The sequence below is a fragment of the Hemicordylus capensis genome, chromosome 5, assembly GCF_027244095.1.
Source record: "Hemicordylus capensis ecotype Gifberg chromosome 5, rHemCap1.1.pri, whole genome shotgun sequence".
NCBI classification, from domain to species: domain Eukaryota; kingdom Metazoa; phylum Chordata; class Lepidosauria; order Squamata; family Cordylidae; genus Hemicordylus; species Hemicordylus capensis.
The window spans coordinates 231,240,133-231,263,020 of record NC_069661.1 but is presented as its reverse complement, the minus strand read 5'-3'; the positions used below and the strand labels follow the sequence as shown (position 1 = coordinate 231,263,020).

The 22,888-nt window shown below is 46.5% G+C and overlaps 1 protein-coding gene across 1 annotated transcript in view; it reads right to left on the bottom strand.

The window, feature by feature from the left end:
* Positions 1–21,519, bottom strand: part of PTN (pleiotrophin) — a 160,740-nt gene extending 139,221 nt beyond the window's left edge. The window contains exon 1 of the mRNA XM_053257814.1: positions 21,212–21,519. The gene's annotated coding sequence lies outside the window, so the exon portion shown is untranslated. The remainder of the gene's footprint in view (positions 1–21,211) is intronic.
* Positions 21,520–22,888: the final 1,369 nt, after the last annotated feature.

The window sequence follows — 22,888 nt, the reverse complement described above, 5'->3', positions numbered from 1 at the left end:
GACTGATAAATATTACACAACAATGTCTGTGATGCCAGATCTGTAAACACCCACAGCAGAGTTTATTTTCTGTTTCCATTCACGGAAAGAGCTACCCTGAGTTACAGGAATTATTCAACTGGTGGAAGCATCATGGGACCATTTCACCAACTCTCAAAAGCCTGCAGTGTTACAAGCAAATGCTTAAAAAAAACAAAACCTTAAACATTCTGGCTGGCATACTGTGCATGAGTAATGCTGCATTCGCACAAGTTGTACAAATGCAAAATTTGTGTTACAAAAGAGGAAGCTCATTGGAGATAATTGGCTTACTTTTGCATAACTATTTGCACAAATTGTGCAATGCAATGTCACTAAGCTGATGTACTCTTACACAGTATGTCAGCCTCTGCATCTAAGTAATCTAAAATCTGTGCTGAAAAAAGCCGATTCTGTGACCTGCATAAATAAGAAAAAGAATAAAAATGCACAATTCCTCCTATTCTGCATAATTTATTCTAGTTTTTAACTTAATGGAACCTGAACTTTCCAAGTAGAGAGGTCTTAAGACAGAGGTACTCATTGTGGGGTCAAAACTCAAGAGACAATGTTGATCTCCCTGTTCTGGATGGGGTCACACTTTCCCAGAAGGAACAGGTACGCAGTCTGGGGGTGCTTCTGGGTCCAGGTTGAGGCAGTGGCCAGAGGTGCCTTTTATCAGCTTCGGCTGATATGCCAGCTATGTCCGTTTCTTGAGCTGAACAACCTCAAAACAGTGGTACATCTGCTGGTAACCTCCAGGCTGGATTACTGTAATGCACTCTGTGTGGGGCTGCCTTGTATGTAGTCTGGAAACTGCAGTTGGTCCAGAATGCGGCAGCCAAGTTGGTCTCTGGGTCATCTAGGAGAGACCATATTACTCCCATATTGAAGGAGCTATACTGGCTGCCAATATGTTTCCAGGCAAAATACAAGATGTTAGTTATAACCTATAAAGCCCTAAACAGCTGGGGCCCTGGGTATTTAAGAGAACGTCTTCTTCATTACCACACCACCCATGGAGATCATCAGGAGAGGTCCGTCTGCATTTGCCACCAGCTCGTCTGGTAGCTACTCAGGGACAGGCCTTCTCCATTGCTGCCCCAAGGCTTTAGAATGCACTGCCTAGTTAAATAAGAGCCTCCCCATCTCTGGCAGCTTTTTAAAAGTCTTTAAAGATGCATCTGTTCACCCAGGCTTTTAATTAATGTTTTAATGGTTTTAATGTTGTTTTAGGATATTGTTTTTTAAAAAATGAATTGTTGTGTTTTAAATGTCTTGTTTATGTTTTCAACTCATGTTTTACTTTCTGTTTTTATTTTGCTGTCAACTGCCCAGAGATGTAAGTTTTGGGCGGTATAAAAATATGTTAAATACATACATACATACCCAGAGACCAACCTGGCCACCACATTCTGTACCAACTGTAGTTTCCGGACTACATACAAAGGCAGCCCCACATAAAGCACATTGCAGTAGTCCAGCCTGGAGGTTACCAGCATATGTACCACGGTTCTGAGGTCATTCATCTCAAGAAATGGACGCAGCTGGCACATCAGCCAAAACTGATAGAAAGCCCACTGCCTCAACCTGAGATACCAGGGAGAAGTTCGGATCCAGAAGCACTCCCAGACTGTGTACCTGTTCCTGGTGTGAAGGTTGTGGGTGTCTCGCGGTGTCTAGATAGGCTGTTAGACAGTGCCTAGGAGTCAGCTGTCGTGACACACATCATCACCAACAATGCTGGAAACGCTGTCAGGAGGTCATGGAAGCTAGATAGCATATTGAATTCCACAACCGCCAGGGAAGTGTGTGTGTGCAGAGGACTGAACCAGGCTGCACCTGGCCTGGGCTCTCATTTGGGGGGCTTGGAGGAGCCCCTGACAGATCCACCCTCTGCTGCCTCTGATGCTTCTCCACTGCCACTGCCTCCGCTGCGACCTCCTCTAAAGGTATGGAGGCTGATAGAAGCCACTTTCTCTCACCACCGCTACCCACACACACACACACCTTTACCATTAAGATCAGAGATGCGCCCTTTACTTGTAATGGGGAACCCTCAAGCATTCCCCTTTACAAGTATACCCAAGCCAGCCTGTCAGCCGGGTTCGGCCTGGTTCAATGGCCAGACTAGACTGGACCCAGTTCGGTTCCATGCACATCCCTACAGGACTAGATCAGCCTTTAGCCAGATCCAGCAAGGCTGTTCTTATATTTTTATAGTCTTAGAAATGTGCATGTGTTTAGATGAAACCCAATGACCTATGGTGTAATAGCAATAGCACTTACATTTATATACCGCTCTATAGTCCGAGCTCTCTAAGCGGTTTACAATGATTTAGCATATTGCCCCCAACATTCTGGGTACTCATTTTACCGACCTCGGAAGGATGGAAGGCTGAGTCAACCTTGAGCCCCTGGTCAGGATCGAACTTGTAACCTTCTGGTTACAGGGCGGCAGTTTTACCACTGCGCCACCAGGGGCTGATATTTTTTGTCTCTCTTTTGAATGTTTCCCAATCATACCAATGACCCCAGATGTACTTGAAGGGCTCCCAGAGGCTACTCAGAGACCTCCTGCCTCCCTGTACTGCAGCTGTGGTATTTCTTCCCCATCTGAGGGTTGCTGACTTGACGCCAATGCATCCTCAGTGATGTGTCTGCTGCAGAGGGGGAGTGAGGAGGGTAAAGGCTCTCCTCCCTCTGCTCCCAATTTGCTGTCTGTGTGCTGAACCTCAGCGTACCCCTCCCCTGAGTCAAGCTGACAGGCTTCAGAAATTAGAACTGTGTCCTCCCATTTACATGAATAAGACAAGTAAACTTAAGAACATATGAACAGGCCTGCTGGATCAGACCCAAGGCCCATCTAGTCTAGCATCCTGTTTCGCACAGTGGCCCACCAGATGCTGCTGGAAGCCACAGGCAGGAGTTGAGGGTGTGCCCTCTCTCCTGCCATTACTCCCCTACAACTGGTACTTGGAAGCATCCTACCTTTGAGGCTGGAGGTGGCCTATAGCCCTCCAACTAGTAGCCGATGATAGACTATAGATGATAAACTTGCCCATTAATTTCAGTAAGACTGCTTTTGAGTAACTTTGTCTGGATGTAAACAAATGACTGGAGTAGCCTGTAACACAAATACATAAATTTGTGTATGCATGCGCACACATGCGCACACACACACAGAGTCTCTATGGGGTACCTGAGCTGAAGGTTTGTGACATAAGGGTCTTTGGTTTGGGTTTTTTGTTTTTTTGTTTTACGTTTGGGAACCCCTGATATAGTGCATAATGCTTGTTAGAAAGGTCTTAATTTTCATCTGGAGGAAAATGACATTCTAGAAAGTGAAATTCAAATGGCAGTGAAGTAAGGATGATGAAGAAAACCCATGAACACTGGCTAAAAATGTACACTGAGTGGTTTGGGAGGGAAACTACAGCAGGATTTTTTTAAAACTCTGTCTTGGTCCCCATTGTAGGCTCAGCTGTACCCAGGCAAGCTGTTAATGGAAGTGAGAGAGACTCTCACACAAACAAAAACACCATTGTGACCTCCGGGAACACAGCAATCCAAACAACTCAGTCAGGTGACACGAACCACTGGGAGACAATCAGGGCATCTCGGAGGCCTTCCCCCAGTAACAGCAAGGACTCTTCAACATAGCCTGGATTTCTCTCTCTTTCCTGACAACACAAAAGTAATGGCACCAGGTTGCAGTGACTATGAGACAAATCACAGAACTCAGAATAGCAGAAACTGAAAGCACACTTTAGTGAGTGGACAGAGCACTCGGCCAGGTGAAGATCACGCCTGGAGCTAGACATTTTCATCTCCAAGAGGTAAGCCTGTGAAAACACTTCAACCTGACCAATTCTTATATTATGTCTTCAAGGTTATGGTTCTTAACCATAGCAACAACAACAAAAAACTACTGTGGCAAAAAATGAACTTTCCCTCTGATGTATTTTTTAAAAGTCTTTTGACACTTACAGAAGTCTGAAGAGTACCTTTGAACCCGATGCTTTTTTAAAAAGCTGATGGAGCACTACAGAGAAAGATGACTCCGAGCTAGCAAAATTGTTGGCAGCTGATTAATTCTTAACAAGTTTTTGCCTACTAAAGTAATGATCAAAATAAAGACACTGAGAGGCAGTGATGGGCATGTTCTGTGGTAATTGATGATAGGCCCCATCCGAGATTAACAGAAGATCAAAATGTCCTCAGTATCAATTTGAAAAAGCTATTGACCAGCTTTCTGCCAAGATCCCTTTTTACTGTAAATATACTACTGACCCCAGGGGACAGTTTTTACAATATGCCTGACACTAAATAGCCACTGTGATGCAGAGAAATATACAGTATAGCTAGGACAACTATCAGATGAATAGTTTGCTTCCATCACAGTTTCCTATATGCCAATCTGCAAGCTGAAATTAACCATCAAATTTGCCAACATTTACATAAACGGATTGCACAAGGACTATCGTGTGCAATACCCAGTATATTCAGAAATCAATTCCCAAGAAGAAAATATATGTAGGGCCTGTTCTCACAGCCAAAAGCTGGTTTGAATAAACATCCAGCCAGTATCCAAGACCTGTGAGCACTCCCAAGAACCAGCCCTGTGTCAGCAAAAATCAAGGTAGGACAGAAAAGTGATCATGTGCTAGCGGCAATCTGGGTAGAGATGACACAGCCAACTGACATAGTTTACCAAGCGCTGGCCAGATCTGGATGAAATAGGAAACCGGAGGTGAAGGGACCAGTGTCATGTGCTGAACATCCTGAACATCCAATTGCTGGAAACCGGAGTTAAGAGTGAAAAGTGGTCCATAGTTTCCCTCCCGAAACTCTACTCAACCTTTGGTCAGAGTGGAGTTTTGCTGCCTTTAATTCCAGTTTTGCAGCATCAGTGTTACATCAAAACGCTGGCACCACAGTTTTGGCAACTTGGAACTGGCATTGACAGAGGAAGTTCCTCCCTAACTCCGGCCCAATTGGCTGTGCAGGCTGTCCTTCTCTCGGGCAGGAAGCCCACACAACCAGCTCCTCCACCTCTCTTTAGTCTCGCTGATTGCAGAGAGACAGTTCTTCTGAATGTCTGGATTTGGAAAGGAGAGTGAGGGGAGGGGGCGTGGAACTGCTTTACATGTGGATTTGGCCATTGTATGAAGGGTGGAGGAAAAACACATCCCACACCACCCTATTCCGATCAAGGCTAGCACACGATCACGTCCCTTTTCACCTACCTCAATTTTTGCACACAACTGGTTCTTGTGAGCATACACAGGTCTGGGATCCTGGCTGGATAGTCCTCCTACCCAGCTTTTGTTTGTGAGAATGGGCTTATATTGTGTCATTGCACATATGTTTTTAACATGGCTTTTCCCTTCAAAAATATTATCAAACAGTGGAAGATGATCCTTTCCCAATCACTACGCACATACAGCAATGTGCACACATTTTAAGAGTTCAGAAATGAATTTAACCAATAGTAATTTTGGAAATCCCAGCCCTATTACAAGTAAAGCCCACTCCACCCAAAACATAATTCCAGCCAGGTTCATGATATGTTTGACTCCATTCAGCTCTTCCAAAGCAAATTTACTTTGGAATAGTGGGGGTGGGGGCATGTTCTGGAGAATCATTACCCACTGAAGTGCACGGGAGTTGTGATTTCCAATGCCTCCTAGTTAAATTAATTACATCAGGAGAACATATGTCTCTTCTGTTGCTAGACAATAATTCCCTTTCAATCTTTCCTCCCTTGCTAGGGTAAGTTTGCTTGGAAGGGACAGAGAGGGCCAGGGTGAGGTTTCATGGCCTTTCCAAGCCAGCTGGGAGAACTCTCAGAAAGACCTGGAGTTTTTCCAAAAGTTTTCTGAGTAAGCTCAATGGTTGGAACTAATGAGAAGGCAAACTGGAGAAACGGCCAGTGGCCGATAGAAATGGACAGTGGCCGATATCCCAACAAGGCCAGCAACCGAGTGTTAGGAAGATGTGCACACACTGTGGAGAGTATTGTTATTCCTTTCTTTTTGTCAATCTCTACTTCCCCTGGAAGTGCCCGCCACTACCTGAAAATATGTTCCTAAGGGTTGCCTGCAGCAATGCAGGTGGTGCAGAACTGCCCACAGTACATTGTGCATCTCAAGCACTGAATAATAATCTGTGATAGAGACTTGCTTAAGCTTATATAGCTTTTAGCTTATATGCCTGCTAACTGAGCAAACAGTGGTGATTTTTAAAGTGGTGATTCTCTTTATTGAGCAGGGGGAGAGCAACTGGCCCCATCCATCCCCAGCACAGCATCCCTCCAGTACCTGTTGCTCTCTTAGGTTTCTTTTTTAGATTGTGAGCCCTTTGTGGATATTTATTTATGTATATCTATCTATGTAAACCACTTTGGGAACTTTTGTTGGAAAATGGTATATAAATATTCGTAGCAGTAGCAGTAGTAGTAGTAGTTAGGAAGCTGGGCAAATGTATCCCAGACTTCACTCCACACTGTTCTCCCATGGGTCTGTGCCCATTCATACTGCAGTAGCTGTGGACTTTATAGCATAAAGTCTACATGGTAGGAGCAATGTTTCAAGATTATTCCCCCCCCCAAAAAAAAAAATCACCAAAGGCTTTTAAATACAGGTACTCCCAGTGCATCTCTCTTCCAGTACCAATATACAGATAGAAGGTACAAATAAGACCTACTCAGATATTATGCTGGATGTGCATTCAGATGTCTGCACCCCTATACGTGTTTTTCTGTGAATGACTTGTACATGTGTGTACAAATGAACCTGAGAACAAAGTGAACCTGAGTGCAAGCACTCTCAAATACAGTTACAGATAGAAAATATACTGCTGTATGCATGCGCAATGCAAAATGAGAATAACTGTACATGTGTACAAATCTGTATATGTGGCACGTGCATTGGGCATAATGTGGAAACAGGACTATACTGTAGGTAGCAACTAATTTCCTACCAAGAGAAGAGAAAAACGTGGTCAAGAGGACACTGGAGTTGGGAGAATGGAAGGCCTTAAGGCTGTGCAGTTATGTTGATCCAACATGTTCGACCCAATATGCCCTTTCTCAGGCATTCTTGTAAGGGGTTCCACCATAAACATTAAATGGCCTGCCTAGAACCTCTCTGCTGAGAGGTGTCATATGAGCATTTAATTTTCAGTTGACTGAGAGGCAGAGTACTGGCCATTTAAAAGTTAAATGGCTAGTGTACAGCCTCTCAGCTGAGAATTGGTTGGCTGTGTCATTTTACTTGATCTGGGAGGAATGCTGGGAAATATTGGGAAATCCATAATCCACTTGTGGAATTCTCTGCCACAAGATGTGGTGACAGCCAACAACCTGGATGGCTTTAAGAAGGGTTTGGATAACTTCATGGAGGAGAGGTCTATCAACGACTACTAGTAGGAGGGCTGTGGGCCACCTCCAGCCTCAAAGGCAGGATGCCTCTGAGTACCAGTTGCAGGGGAGTAACAGCAGGAGAGAGGGCATGCCCTCAACTCCGGCCTGTGGCTTCCAGTGGCATTTGGTGGGCCACTGTGCAAAACAGGATGCTGGACTAGATGGGCCTTGGGCCTGATCCAGCAGGGCTGTTCTTATGTTCTTATTGGATTTCTCATCTAACGCAACACAACCCCACAATTGAGGGGACCGGGGATGTTGGCCCTTCTGAAAATGTTTTTGTTGAATTGGATAACATCTGACATTTTATAGTACAAGCCAGAGACCAAAATATTCAGCTCCTTCTCAATGCCCCAACACAGACAACCATCTGAATAAGTTATAAAAGGCAAGAACAGCTTTCGATGTAAACTGATTAGGAAGTTGCCAAACCATCTTGGATATTTCTGTCCATCTTGTCCCTTGGGCCCCTCAAGAAATGCCCCACTGAAACAGCCATTATCCTCTAAAACCGATTCAAAATGAGCTCCTAGACACCACAAATTCATTACAAATATACTATAGGAAATATATTTGGGCTCTATCTTTGCATGTCCCCTATTCTGAAATACAAAATAAAGTCCAATTCCTTGAACCACCTTTTTAAAAAGAGCTATTTTTGTAGACCTCAAAAGTTGCACTCATTAAGCCATGTGTGAAGGTCACTGATGTCAAGAAGTATTTGTTTGACACCATCATGCGAAGGCTATTAGCATAGCTACTAGTGATACTGGGATGAGATACTAAAATTGCTAATAAGCCTCTAAATAGCTCTAATGGCTTTTATGAATGTATATTAATTCAGAGTGATGCCCTGCTGTTCAGTAATGCAGTCTACAAAGGGCAGAGCTTGAGACCACAATGGAAATTCAGCCACATGATAAAAGCAAAGCTAGATCACACACACACAAACATGCCAAAAAGAGACCATGTAGTGGTCATGAGAGAGGGCTTCAGGGAATTAGAAAGTGATGGCTTTGATTTTGACAATTATTGTTGATGCTTTCTCATGTTTTGAAGGTGATAAACCAGCGAGAGATGAGTGAGAGTAGTGTATAAGAGGGATGGATGGATGGAATAACTGGTGTTCTCAGGGCTGATGTTAGCCTCATTGGGCAACTGCTGGGGGGGGGGCAGAAAATCCACCTCTGTGCCTACAGCAGTGATGATGGAATGACTCTCTTGGAAAAGAACATTATTTCATTATTGTCTCCCCTCTCTCATCCCATCCACCAAGATAAACCCCATGGCGAACCTTAGGGGGGCCCAGGTAGGAGGGACTCTATGGAAGGCAGTTTCCTGAAGGATCGCTGAAACTTGGCACTGGCCCATGGTGTCCTCAAGGAGAGTTTCTAACTGCAACTGACTCCATGACTGAATCTGCTAGATTTTACTAAAATAGGGGTCTGTGAGGCAATTTCAGTGTTTCACAGTACACCTCATATGAAACTTCACAGACCCCTTAAAAATATTTTACTGCAGTAGCTGCCAGACTGTGTCTGGGGACAATTCAAGGTGCTGGTTATTACCTTTAAAGCCCTAGGCAGCTTGGAACCCAGGTACCTTAGGGACAGCCTGCTCCAGCTGAATCTACTCACCTGACAAGAATGGTTGGGAGGGTGTCAGCACTCCTTGTGCTGTCACAGCTGCTGAGACCCATTTGTTGAGCTTGTGTGACAGGGCCTTCTCAGTTATTGCTGAAGGTTTCCTTCACAGTGGACTAGGCACAGAGGAGAAGAGTAGTGAAGAATGATTGTCTCCAGGGGCAGAGCCACCATTGAGCAGTAGGGTTCAAAGAACCCTGTCCGCCAATCAAAAGGGCCACGCAAGCCCTTCTTGCATGTGATGTCACGTGCAAGAGGGGTGTGGCTCAATCACTGGAGGGGCCGCCCAAGCCCTCCATAGTGCATTCCCAGCCAGAGGAAGCTGGGTGCATTTATTTCCCTTTCTCTCCTTTATTGGAGGGAAAGGAAGGGAAATAAATGCATCCAGCCAGCAAACGCCAGCCGGAAATGAGCTCCAGAGAGCTCACACAGGCTCTCCGGAGCCTGAACCATGCCCCTTTTGTGCGTGACATAAAACCCATGCAAGCTTTCTGGGGCTCATTTCCAGCCAGCATTTCCTGGATGGCTACATTTATTTTCCTTCCTCTCCCTCCAATGAGAGGAGAATATGAGAAATAAATTCAGCCAGCCAGCAACCGCTGGCTAAAAATGCACTCCAGGGAGCTCGCACAGGCTCTCTGCAGCCCGGGCAACACCCACATGTACGTGATGTCACATGCGCAGGGCATCACTGGCATGCATGGTGGGCCCGCCAGGGAGTGGAACATGGGCTGCCCTTCAGCTGGCTCCACCACTGATTGTCACATCTCTCCCATCCTTCAAAAGTTATTTCTACTTGTACAAATCTGTTCCTGAGGGTCACAGAGCCCTCAGGAGCATATTTCTTCAACTGCAAAGGACTTTGGGAGGGAGAGGAGGGACACATAAATCACTCCCCTCCTCTGCCCTTCTCCGTGCTTAGAAATCCGCTGCTCAAGAAATTTGGGGGGCAGGAACACTGAAGGCTCCTTACAGATCTGCAGCATTCCTTTCATCACCAGAGTTCTGCACAGAATGTCAACCAATGGAACTTGCTCCTCAGTAAGAATACATAGGATTCAAGCCTTAGTCAAATTAACTGCATGCCAAAATCAGGTCGCAGCTGGCCTGGGCTGTCATTTGGGAGGCCAGCGTGGGGCTTGGAGGAGCCCCTGCCACCTCATCTAAAGGTATGAAGGCCAACGGAGGCCACTTTCTTTCATTACCCTCCCCACCCACCGCCTTTACCATTAGGACTAGGGATGCCCCCTTTACAAGTATACTCAAGCCAGGCCACAGGCCGGGTCACAGGCCAAGGGCCACAGGCTGAGCCTGAAGCCAAGCCAAGCCAGGTCAGTTCAAATCCGATCCAGATTCAAACTGAGCCAACCAAATGGCCGCACACCCCTAGCATCAACCCCCTGTGCCCCATCCTGAGGGCCACAGGACCCTTGGGAAGTGAATGAGATGAGCTGCAGGGGCATGAAGGGGTAGAAGGGAATTTCCAAAAACTGGGCACTGGCATTTTCCACCAATAGATCTCTGCTCCTAGAAGGTCCCTGCTCCCAGTTTCTGGGGATCCCCCCTACAGCCTCCTGCCCTCATCCCAACCCCTCCCTAAGGGTCCCCCAACTCTCAGGAGAGGTTTTTCAGGGGGCATGGCGGACAGTTGCAGAGAGGACGGGAGATCCCCTGTGAGAGCTTAATTCCACAATGCATGCAAGTTAGGATTTAACCTATTGTGTTTTGTTTGTGCTTGTTTCGTTCTTGTTAAAATGAATGCCTGATTAATAAGACAAAAGAAAAAGAAATCCAGCTGCAGGAAAAGCAAAGCTAGATGACAAAAGAGAAAGATGCACTGGGGCGTCAGCAACAGTGTGGTGAAGAGATGCCCAGAAAGGTGAATGGCCGTGGGAGGAAGGCTGCTTCGGAGAACGTGATCTCAGAGAGCAACTCTGTCCAAGGAAGATAAATCAAAGAGACTTGCACAAAGATATGGGTCAAGCAGAAACAGGGCACGGGAGTCCCAGGAGGAACTGTGTTTGTGTGCGTGTTGGTTACAGTGACCTCGTTTCGTACTGGCTCACATACTGAATGCTGTATTTTTTTGAAAGATCAGAGAGAGCCCTGAAACGGAATCCATGAAACTCCTTTTGCTACCCTGGCTAGCAACAAGTCCATGAACTGAGGTGACATCATTTTTACTCCTACAGAAAATAATCACCCACCAATGGAGAAAAGAAACAAGAAACATGACCTCATCAGAAAGTTATGTTTCTTTTTCTCTCTCTAGGTGAAAGTAGCAAAGCAAATTATCAAACATTAAAGAAATGTTCCAAGTGGAACAGCCATACAGCACTGAAGGAAGACCCACATCCTCTCATATCCAGTAGGATCTTCCTTCCTGGTTACATCAGTTAACAGTAAATTTCTCACTATGTATTGTTCACAACTCACAAAGCTCAGGGCAGAAAAGCCTAAACAGAAATAAAACCAAGTACAGCTCATCCAAGGACCATCTGTGGTTATTGGTCCATTTGGGCCTAGAATTCTTCAGGTCTCTGAGAAAATCATACTGGCTCAATCATTCACACAGAGCACAGCTTCAAAGAGCTAATTTATTTCAGTTCTTCACATGACCTGTCTCATCTTCTAGGCTTGCCTCTTAAAGAGGCATGGCACAACAAAGCCGATTTGTATTTTTAGATGTGGTATCGTTTGGGCTGTATCACTCCAAAATATAGGGAAGAACCACATGTTTGAATGCTTCCCCATATAAAAATATTTACACATAGAAAAATAGCACACCAGGGAGAAAGCTAGGCTAGTACTGTGGTTCCTGAAATGTAGTTTGCTTCCGGCAGGGAATTATATTGTTGTGGAACATTCAGTCATATCATGCCAACCTGCTTCTGAAAGTACAGTCCAATGAAGACTGTGTCATGTCCTTTTTCTTTTAATGTAAAGGCAAAGTGTGTTGTCGAGTCTGTGTCTACTCCTGGCGACCACAGAGCCCCGTGGTTATCTTTGGTAGAATACAGGAGGGGTTGACCATTGCCTCCTCCTGTGCAGTATGAGAGGATGCCTTTCAGCACCTTCCTATATTGCTGCTGCACAATATAGATGTTTCCCATAGTCTGGGAAACATACCAGCAGGGATTTGATCTGGCAACCTCTGGCTTGTTAGTCAAGTAATTTCCCCGCTGTGCCATTAGGTGGCTTCTTTAACCTTAAGTACACCCAAAGCAACCTAGGGAAGTGTCCAACTTTCTTCCTCAGAAGTTTTCAAGAAAAGTACATACAGTCACCCTTTGCCAACTGGGAGGGATCCATTCCAGTTCTTACAATACTTTTAAAACTGCCACTGTGTGGCGGTGGAATAGCAGCAGGGGCGTAACTACAATAGGGCAAGGGGAGATAGTTGTCTGGGAGCCCACTCCTTGCCCCCCCAGAGGCAAGTCACATGACTGACTCCCTCAGCCACGCACCCGCCCAAGCTTCCATCAGTTGTATTCATCCTCCAAAATTGATGGGAGTGTTAAAACCTGGAGCTACCAGAACAGCATGTCTTTCTCTAGTACCATTAAATGACTAGCATCGTCCACAGTTTACAAAACCTTTTTACAAATAATTTTACTATGCTTTTTGTTACCACTATTCAGCCTCATTTAAGATTTCTTTACTTCATGAGCTGAGCTTCAGTGGGGAGAGGGGGGCACTTTAAAATCTTGTCTCTGGTCCCACTCCAACCTTGCTACGCCCCTAAATTGCAGGGATGGCGGCAAGATCTCCTCCCGCTTCCCAAACAGGTGCTGGAGGCAGTGAAAGTTGGGCGCTGGAGATTCGGGAGCTAGGGAGTCGGGAGGTGGAGAAGACAGTGCAAAATGGCCCAATCTGTATCATTTGGGAGGAAGGCAGGGCCATGTAAGGAGCTCTTTTGCTGTTGTCCCCGCCAGGCAAAAGCACTCCTTACATGGGCCTACCTTCCTCTCAATGATGCAGATTGGGCCGATTTTGGCCCATTTTAGGCCTCTGCGCCATCTCCACTACCTCCCGACTCCCCAGCACCCGACTGTCCAGTGCCCGACTCTCTGCCGCCTCCAGCACCAGTTTGGGAGGCAGGCAGAGTTCTTGCCGCTGTCCCCACTATGCCGCTGCCACACAGCGGCAGTTTCAGAAGTAAGAAACTGATCCCCCAAACCCCACAAATGGCCCCCTGACCCCCAGAAATTCCCCCCTCACCCCGGAAACGATCCCCCCCAACACCTGCAAAAACCCGGCCAAATTGGGGAAAAAACCTCACCAAACCGCAAATACTCGAGTTACGGTTGGTGGAGGAGGTCTCATTTTCCCAATCGCAGATACTCAGATCCATGATAGGGGAAACCATGGTTCACGAAGGACAACAGGCATTATGAGATGCCCCCAAAACAGCTCCCGGCCAAGACATTTTGCTGCCAGAAGTGGAGTGCAGCGTGCTCCTTTTTTTCTGCTTTCTATCAAAATCACACACCCAGTTTGTTCCTTCAGTCAAATGTCTCCCACTTCTATCCCTTTCTATTCCGAAGGGAAGAGGGAAAACAATGTCATTTCGCGTTACTTTCTCTGTAGACCTGGTCTGCACAACTCCTGCAGATGTTCAACTACAACTCCCATCATACCTCACTATTGGCCACTGTGGCTGGGACTGATGAGAAACCTAGTCCAAAAACAGCTGGAGGGCCAAAGTTGTGCAGCCTTGCTCATAGGCAGCTTACCGCAGAGGCAATAGAGGCAATGGCCTATGGCGTCAAATTTTGGGAGGGCAGCAGATCTTGGGGGCAGGAAAAAGTTGTTTCCTTAAAAATAAATAAATGAAAACTGCTGCTGCTGGCGGCGGCGGCGAGAGATCCACCCCACTGCCACAGTGAGAAGGTTAGGGGTCGGTGGTGAGGATGAAGCCCCTCCTTTACTTCTAAACACCGCCGGGGCAGCCAATGACCAGCAACCACACATCGGCTGCTGCCTGCATGACTGGGGAGCACCGAAGAATGAGAGGCAAGTTCCTTTTTTTCATTAAAATCCAGCTGCTTTTGCGGCAGAATGCAGCGGCTTCAAGCGGGGACTGGGAGGGAGGGTTGTGGTGGTGGAGGAAGTTCCCCCGCCGTTTTACCTTAAAGCAGCTTCTGCTGCCAGATTAAACTCACAAACAGCCGAGGGAGGAGGGGAACTGGAAGGAGCTCTCCCTCGCTGTTCATGAGTTTAACCATGCAGAGGAAACTGCTTTAAGGTAAAACGGCAGGGGGACTTCCTCCACCACCACAACCCTCCCTCCCAGTCCCTGCTCTAAGCCGCTGCATTCCACCCCTGGCCTTGCTGTAGGCCATCCACTGGATGGGCTACTGTGCCACCTCCAAGAACTAGCCCACGTTCTGAAGCAGCCCTTCCCACCCTGCTTCATGCTGGCTTCAGTCCTCCACAAAAGAAAGCCATCTGTTGCACTGCCTATAGAACAATATTTGTTGAGGCGTATAAAGTGTCAATGGGAGCTCTTTGTGTGTGTGTGTGTGCTAATCAAGATCAGGACTGGGGAGGCTTACAGTTAAAAGCTCCTTACCCTCCCGCCCGCCATAGTTTTGATCTGCAGGGATGCCAAATCTGCATTTACCAAAGAAAATTAAAGTTCGTGAGAGCCAGAGATGGATCCAATATCACATATAAACTGACCCTTAGAAGATACTGAGGGGTTTTTTTTCCCATGGGTGTAGCTAAACTCCTCTCCTACTTCTCATTTTAATTTCCCTCAAACTTTAAAAATGTGCAACCAAACAAATTGAAAGTACGTGATTTAATCACCGTTGATCATTTAATTACTAGTCATTTCAAGGGGGAAGCACTGTAGTAAACAAAGGAGGCCTCAGAGTTAACCTGCTTATCAGAGGAAGAGTTTGACCCTAATTGGTTGGGATTGTGGTCAGGACACTTTCTGACTCCACAGTTGTTTCTGGGCAACGCCTTCTCAATTCAAACAGTTGGCCTTCTGTCTTCTTTGAATGCATTCTGTGCCCACAGGAAAGTCCAGGCCGAAACTCAATACTTTCCTCTCCATTTCTCCTGCTTCCTCAAAGCTTTTTAATATTTATCCATATTGATCCACCATAATTTCAAAGTGATGTTATTACCAAACAGCTAAATGGAGCGCTCTGCTGTTTCATCAAATCCACACTTAGCTGAGATCATGGAACTTGTTCCATTATCCTATTAGCCTTCAGAAGTAATCCCCTGAGGGCTTGCTGCCCCCTATTCACTCCTCCTAGATCTGGCAGGGGAAGAAAACAGCCTGTAGCATCCGCTGCAGATGAAAGTAGGAGAAGAGGGCATTTCCCCCCAGACACCTCAAATGCAGAGATCCGCTTCCCTGAGATCAGCTGTGCGGAAGCGAAAGTGGGAAGGAAACCTTCCTGTTGGCTAACTCTTCACAACTTTGTGCATGTTCAGACATAAATCCACCCATTGTTTTGCATTCTTGTGGTTCATGACCTAGTGGCTTTCTTTCCATAAAAGTGTTTAATCATCAAAGTCCCCCAATTTGTATTTTGCAGAGTATCTAGGTGTCACTCATGTCAGGTTTTTCATCTGAGATGAGGGGGAATACGAGTGTTGCACGGCATTTTCACAAATTTTTGCCCAAAAGTTACCATTTAATCATTAACAATAATAACAACAAAAACAATAATGGCTCGTGTGATGCACAACATTACTGGCAATGGAAATAGCAGTGTTGCACAAGTTGTCTAATAATAATAATAATAATAATAATGGCCAACATGATGCACAGTGTACCAGTGATGGAAATAGGAGTGTTGCGCTGAATTTTCACAATTTTTCATTCAAAAGTTGTTATTTCAAATCAAATCAAATAAAAATAATGGCAGACATGATGAACAGTGTCCCAGCAACAGTGAGCATTGCCTTGGTAGGGCAACCCTAGTGGTACTCAGAATGAGCAGTCATACAAGCAGTGATACCCCAGTTATCCCCCCTTCGCTGCAATGGGAATAATCACAGGAGAACTGCTTATGCAACTGCTCATTCTGGACGGTGTTGGTGCCGCCTATGAGTCTACAGCAGTCCTGGCACGGTGCACACCATCCCCAGTATGCTGTGCATGATGTTGGCTAATAATAACAACAATTACCGCCTTTCATTCTCCAACACATTTTTTCACATCTCTCCATAGCCACTGATACTCCAATCTGAAGCAGAGAAGAGGGAATGAGACCCTGTTGCCCAGATAACCAGGTCAACACTCCCCAACTGGCTCTGCTTGCAGTTTCATTGCCAGCGAGACCTTTGCTCCATTCCAACTCTAACGCATATGCATGACTAGTGGGGGCCCAAGGAGCCAGATGTTCATTGGAAAGCTTATTAATAATATTAATTATGCTTATTAATTATGCTTATTAATTATGCTTATTAATTATGCTTATTTATGCTTATTCCAATGTGCACCCCACTAAAAATAATGCAAGCTGGAACACATGTATAGATGTTATCTATCTATGCTACACGGTAGGTTACTATCTACACTGCATTACTTTCAACTGGATGACGTTTCCACCTAGATTCTGACCCAGCCTGTCTACTAAACATGACTAGATCAGAACTAGGGAGCACCACTGGCCCAGCTGCTTGAGCAGCAGGGACGGGTTCACTGTTTCTCTCAGCACCCATCGCTTTACAAACAGTTCTGTCCTCTCCTGGGATAGAGACAAAGAGAGCTCATTCCCACAGTTTAGGGCCAAATTAGACATCGCATGGTGGGAATTCCATGATTAGAAGTCCCAACATTGCTTTCTTTTGCAAAAAGCATTCATTTGCCCCTGCACAGATTCCCTGTCTACTCCAAAGTTGCTATTCATGTCACAGCCCTAACCTTAACTGACAGCTAGGACTCCGATTGTAGAGGGAAAGAGCCAGGCAAATCCCCATCGTCAACCCAGCTGCTGAAGTGTAGGATCCAGGCACTGGCAGTGATGATGAACAGGGCAATGAGGAGTCCCAGGAACCTGAATCCAGACATGCAAAGATGGTTCCTCCTCAGCAGAACTCACCATCAGGGTTGCAGCTGGATATATCAGAAAACCTTTCACCATTCAGTGCCCACTCACCAATGCAGGGGGCAAATCAAACAGGAGGTGACTGAGAGAAGGCAGAGTGCTGAGCTCCAGATCCAGGGGTGCCCCTTTAAGGATTCACACTAGCAACAAAGGGGTAGATCCAGAGGCAGGTAGTCAGGATCAAGATTACATGAAAGGGCTCAGCTGGAGCAGAGACTCCATTGGATCCATTTCCTTCCTCTGAACTCTCCAAGGTCCTGCAGACTGGACTGGCCTTGCTGACTCCCTTGGAGAACAGGACAGGCAATTAACCACAGTTAAGATCAGTAACCACATCTAACTACAGATAGATCAGTATCTCTTTAAAAAATAAAGCTGGATTTAGTTATATGTAGGAACATAGGAAGCTGCCATATACTGAGTGAGACCATTGGTCCATCTTGCTCAGCATTGTCCACACAAACTGGCAGTGGCTTCTCCGAGGTGGCAGGCAGGAGTCTCTCTCAGCCCTATCTTGAAGCTGCCAGGGAGGGAACTTGGAACCTTCTGTACGCAAGCACACAAGTGGTCTTCCCAGAGCATCTCCATCCCTGAAAGGGAATATCTTACAGTGTTCACACATGTAGTCTCCCATCCATATGCAACCAGAGTGGAATCAAAGACTTTGTTCTAACACCCGGGTTTGGGAGCTGTTTTTGTGCTCCCAATTTTCTGTTGTGTGGAAGCAAAGTAAGAGGAAAACCTGGGTAGAAGTGATTGTGTGGAAGCAAGGCAGAAGGAAAACCTGGTTAGCTTTTCCTCTACCTTGTTTCCACACAACCAAAAACTGGGAGCACACAAAAATCCCAAACCCGTGTAGAACATAGGTTTTGATTCTGTGAACGGCCTCTCTTTGTGCAATGTATGCAGGTTCAGATCTGTACGTACATGCAGTTTTCCACACATGTCAAATGCACATAGAGCAATTGACTTCCTAACTATACTCTGCATTTGAGGGGGTTTGTTCAGAGGTTCACTCTTAAAATGAGCACGTGCACAGTCATCCACACAAAAACACACCCATATGTACAGACACCTGTACTCTCATGTACACCATAATGTCCGAGTATGGCAATTGTAGACCAAGGATTAAGCATGATAGGCAGAAATGTATCCCAGATAAGTTGGTTCTAAGTAGAGATCTCAGCAAGGACAGGCTGGGACTTTGGGGGCTTGGTCTGTTTCCAGCCCAGCTTGGACTGCTGTTGCATCCTCATCCATTATTCAAGCTTCAGATATGAGATTCCTCTGAGAAGCAATTCATTTTAATTAAAATTAGCACCAGGCTGAACAATCACTCATCCTTCTTCAAAGATGTGGTTGGGTGCAATTTGGATCCATGTTAAAACTGTCGCACAGCCCATAGTCTACTTACAAAACTACTTCATACAGAGGCAAACCATTTCTCCATTTGGCTCAGAATTGTCTACATTGATCGGCAGTTTCTCTCCAGAGTTTCAGATAGGAGTTCTTCTCTGCCCTACCTAGAGATGCCACAGACTGAACCTGGAATCTTCGACATGCAAAACAGATACTCTGCCACTTAGCTATGGTCCTTCCCTAGAGGGTACAACTCAGATGGGAGCTGAACCCAAAATCCTGGGCTCTGGAGACAAATGCCTTATCCATTTGGCCACTGAGCCACTATTATTATGACTCTTAACAGTTGCGTAAAATAAATTTAACCCAACTTTATCACATCAAAATGGCTATGGGAGTTGTCTATTATTCTTTGCATTTACCACGTATTAACCCCATCCCAGTAAAAAAAAAACCAGACCAGTACTCACTGACAGTAGCATGAATGGTACATTGAATAGACTCTTCAGCTCAGAATCCAGAGGCCTGGGTTCAAATCCTACCTCAGCCATTAAGCTTACTGTGTGTCCTTGGTTAAGTCACGTCTCTCTGCCTAACTCTCAAGGTGAATGGGGTGACAAAGCAGAATTGTCTTACTCATGTTAGGCAGGTTCAGACAACTGCCAACTGGTCTGTAAGCCAATAACATATTGGTAAAACGTCAGGATACAAGAGCATGTACTCCTGGTGGGCATGACTTCTGAACCTGCCCAAGTCTGGGTACCAAGATTCTCAACCCGATATTTTACCGACTTCTGTACATACCCAAGTTCTGCAAGTTGCGTGGAGAACCTTGATAAAAAGTCAGGTGGAGAGTGTGGGAATCAGACTTGGGAGGGTCAGGTGTTCTATCTGCTAGAAGCATGTGCTCTGCTATCCTGACATTTTACCGAGGTGCTATCAGCTTACAGACTGGCTGGCAGTTGTGCAAACCCATACATAGCATTGTTAAGTTGGAACCTAGCAAAACCAACCTTGCTGTTAATCACGTGGGAGATTGTGTGGCTGTGGCACCTCCATTTCCCTGTTCTTCGGCGCATCCCACAACCCAAGCCACTGTGGAGGCCATACTACAGTTTTATGTGCTACAGCAAGCAGGAAAGAATGGACTGGAGGAGTGGCCGCTGCACAATCACCTGTTGCCTTGTTAATATTAGAGATGAAACTGGATTCTTCAGGTTGCAATCATCTAAGCCCCAGGGCATGGTCTGAAAGCACATGGGCCAAAAGTCAATTTGGGGGTCCTTTTGAGGACTGAAAGGCAGGATCTATATTAATCCTAATCAAAATTTCAGCAAACTTCCTGAAGCTAAGCAAGCCTGGATCTAGTTCATGTCTGGATGAGAGATTGCCTGGGAACCCCACCTTAAGTTCCATGGAAGAAAGAGGGAGGGGGGAGGGAGGGAGGGAGATAGATAGATAGATAGATAGATAGATAGATAGATAGAAAGATAGATAGATAGATATCAACCTTATTTGTATGCTGAGCTCATTGGAGGAAGGGTGGGATACAAATGTTTGCTTTGCAAATGTTAAACGAACAAAACTTCATGGAAAAAATCAGCAACCTCCTATCATTCTAAACAATTGGTTAACTAAACATCCTGAATATCCCCGCAGGTACGAGAAGTTGTATTACAGGAACTTTCTTAGTAACAGCCCAGTTAAACAAGATACATTAAAGCCAGGGGTTCTCAAGCATGGGTCTGCAGGTGTAGTTGGCCAACAGCCATTGGGGCTGTGGGGTGATGGGATTTGTAGTGAATCAACGTCTGGGGATCCAAGTTTGAGAACTCAGAAGAAACGGCAGAGAAGGGACAGTGGGATGTCGGCGCTTTTGTGTTCTTATGCTAGAAAAGCTCACTTGGAGTCCAATAATCTGTAGGCTTGTCCCCATCAGCCTCTAAATGTCATTGCATCCAGTGGGGCAGAAGCAAAAGTGTCCAGCACAAGCTGGTACTACTGATGAGAATGTGGCAGCTTCGGCCATTCTGCTTAGGGCTGGACACTCTCTGCAAGGGAAGAGATGAGGGGGAACATGTCACTCAACTTCACCCCATCTTAATACCACCAGCACTCAACAACAAAGGGGCCTTAGGAGAACTGGGGGGGGGGCCTTAGTACTTTTCAGGGTTGTTGTTTTTTTGCAGCCTTTTAATGCAGAAGATACAGGATGGAAGAACTGAAGCAACAGAGTTGGCACAAAGTGGTGCTCCCAGTAGGTGCCTCCAGATACCCGTGTATCCTGTCTCCCCCCAGTTAAAGAATGATGCTCGTATTACTTAGTGCTGGGAAATGATCATCTCTGTTGGGAGACACACACACCCCCACCCCAACCCCAGTGCCACAGTCATTACACAGAAGGCAGAATACGAGCATCCATGATCCCTGCTCCCTCTAAAATCTCTCTCTCTCTCTCTCTCTCACACACACACACACACACACACACACACACACGAAAAGTCTCTTAGGGGTCTTTCACTCCACCAACTTTCTCCAGCCCATGGGCACAGTGGAAATGGAGACAGCCTCTCAGGAGTGCTGGGCGGCTGTCTTTTCCTCAGCATCTCTCCCCAACGTGTCATTTTCTGTGAAGAAAAGGGTTAAGAAATGCCAGCTTCTGATAAGCCAAGCCCACTCGTACTTACTTTGAGCTGCAAAATGTCCTGTGTCTCTCAATTGTCTTCAGTTCCGTGGGATGACTTTCTTTCGATACCTTCACTCTGCAAATGCTCTTCCACTTCTCAGTCTCTCTGGTTTTTCCACCCCACACCGCACTGGAATTCTTGGCTCCTTTTGCCCCTCTGCTCTTCTTCTCCGCTCTCTCTTCTGCTCAGTTTCCCCTCTTCGCTTTGAATCTTTGCACTAAGAATGGGTTATACTCAAGGCGGGGAACCTGATCCTCCTTGCTTTGACTATGGAGAAAGCCGTGTGAGTGAGTGAGCGATACAAGAGGAGGGAGGGAGGGAGGAGGGAGGGAGGGGGCAGCGCACAGTTCACTCATGTGATCTGACTGGGAAGCTTGTTAAAAGCAGGTCACTCAAGGGGCAGTCTCTCCCACCATGACTGAAGGAAAGGCAGGAAAGCGGGGAGGGGGAAATGGGAGAGGAGCTTGCCAACAAGGAGGACATATTTTTAAAGGGCTCCAGGCGGTCTTAAGGGAAAGTAATGGGGGGTTGGGGGGGTTGGCTTTCAACCTCTCCAAACTTCGGACGCTGCAGCCACGCCACCAGTTTGTCAGCTGTGCTCAGGCAGGGAGCATCGGCCGACCCTCTTTTGAGGGTCTGCAGAAAAATGACCCTTTCAAAGCAGCCCATTAAGCCAAGGGTTGCCTGTGCAAATAACAGCCCATGTACTTGTGTATCACTACTACCACTACTACTACTACTACTGCAAATATTTAAATACCGCTTTTCAACAAAAGTTCTCAAAGCTGTTTACCAGGAATAAGGAAGGAATGGATGACATGAATGCATGAAAAGATTGGAACATAGCAAGCTGCCTTCTAGCAAGTCAGAGCATTGGTCCATCTCTCAGTATTGTCTACACAGATTAGGAGGCTATTCTCACGATCGCCCAAAAGTGGGCGAAGGGAGCCTAGCCCACTTTCGGCCAATCGTGTGCTGCAACGGGAGCCACACGGCTCCCAGCAGCTAGCCCCCCTGATTACCCCTCCCCTCATCTTTTTCGGCGGTATCGCCGTGGCGTGCGGTGACACATGAGTAGACCCCCAAACGAGAGGCTGCAAGCTTGGGGGTCTCTCCAGGATGCCCTGAGCGCTCGCACGGGACATTGTGGAACTTCTGGGAGCCAGGTGACCCCGCTATCCCCACAGACCCCACTGGCTCCGTGACAGAGCCAGCAGTCGTGTGGGCAGCCAATCCGGCCGCCCAGGGCTGCCTTTGGATCATCTGCGAGGAGAGCGGGCTAAGCCTGCTCTCCCCGCACACCTCCTTTCGGCGCCTCACACTGCTCGTGTGACTCACCTCTGACGTGGCTTCTCTAAGACTGGAGGCAAGAGCCGCTCTCAGCAGTCTCTGGAGGTGCCAGGGAGGGAACCTGGAACCTTCTGCAAGCTAGCAAGCAGGTGCTCTTCCCAGAGCAGCCCCATCCCCTAAAGGAAATAGCTTACGGTGCTCACACGTGTCTCCCATTCAAATGCAAACCAGGGCAGACCCTGCTTAGCAAAGGGGACAATTCATGCTTGCTACCACAAGACCAGCTCTCCTCCCAGAGGGCTCACAATCTAAAAAGAAAACCAAAGTAGACATTCTCAGCAGCCACTGGGAAACTCTATCCTGGGGTTGGAAAGGGCCATTTGCTCT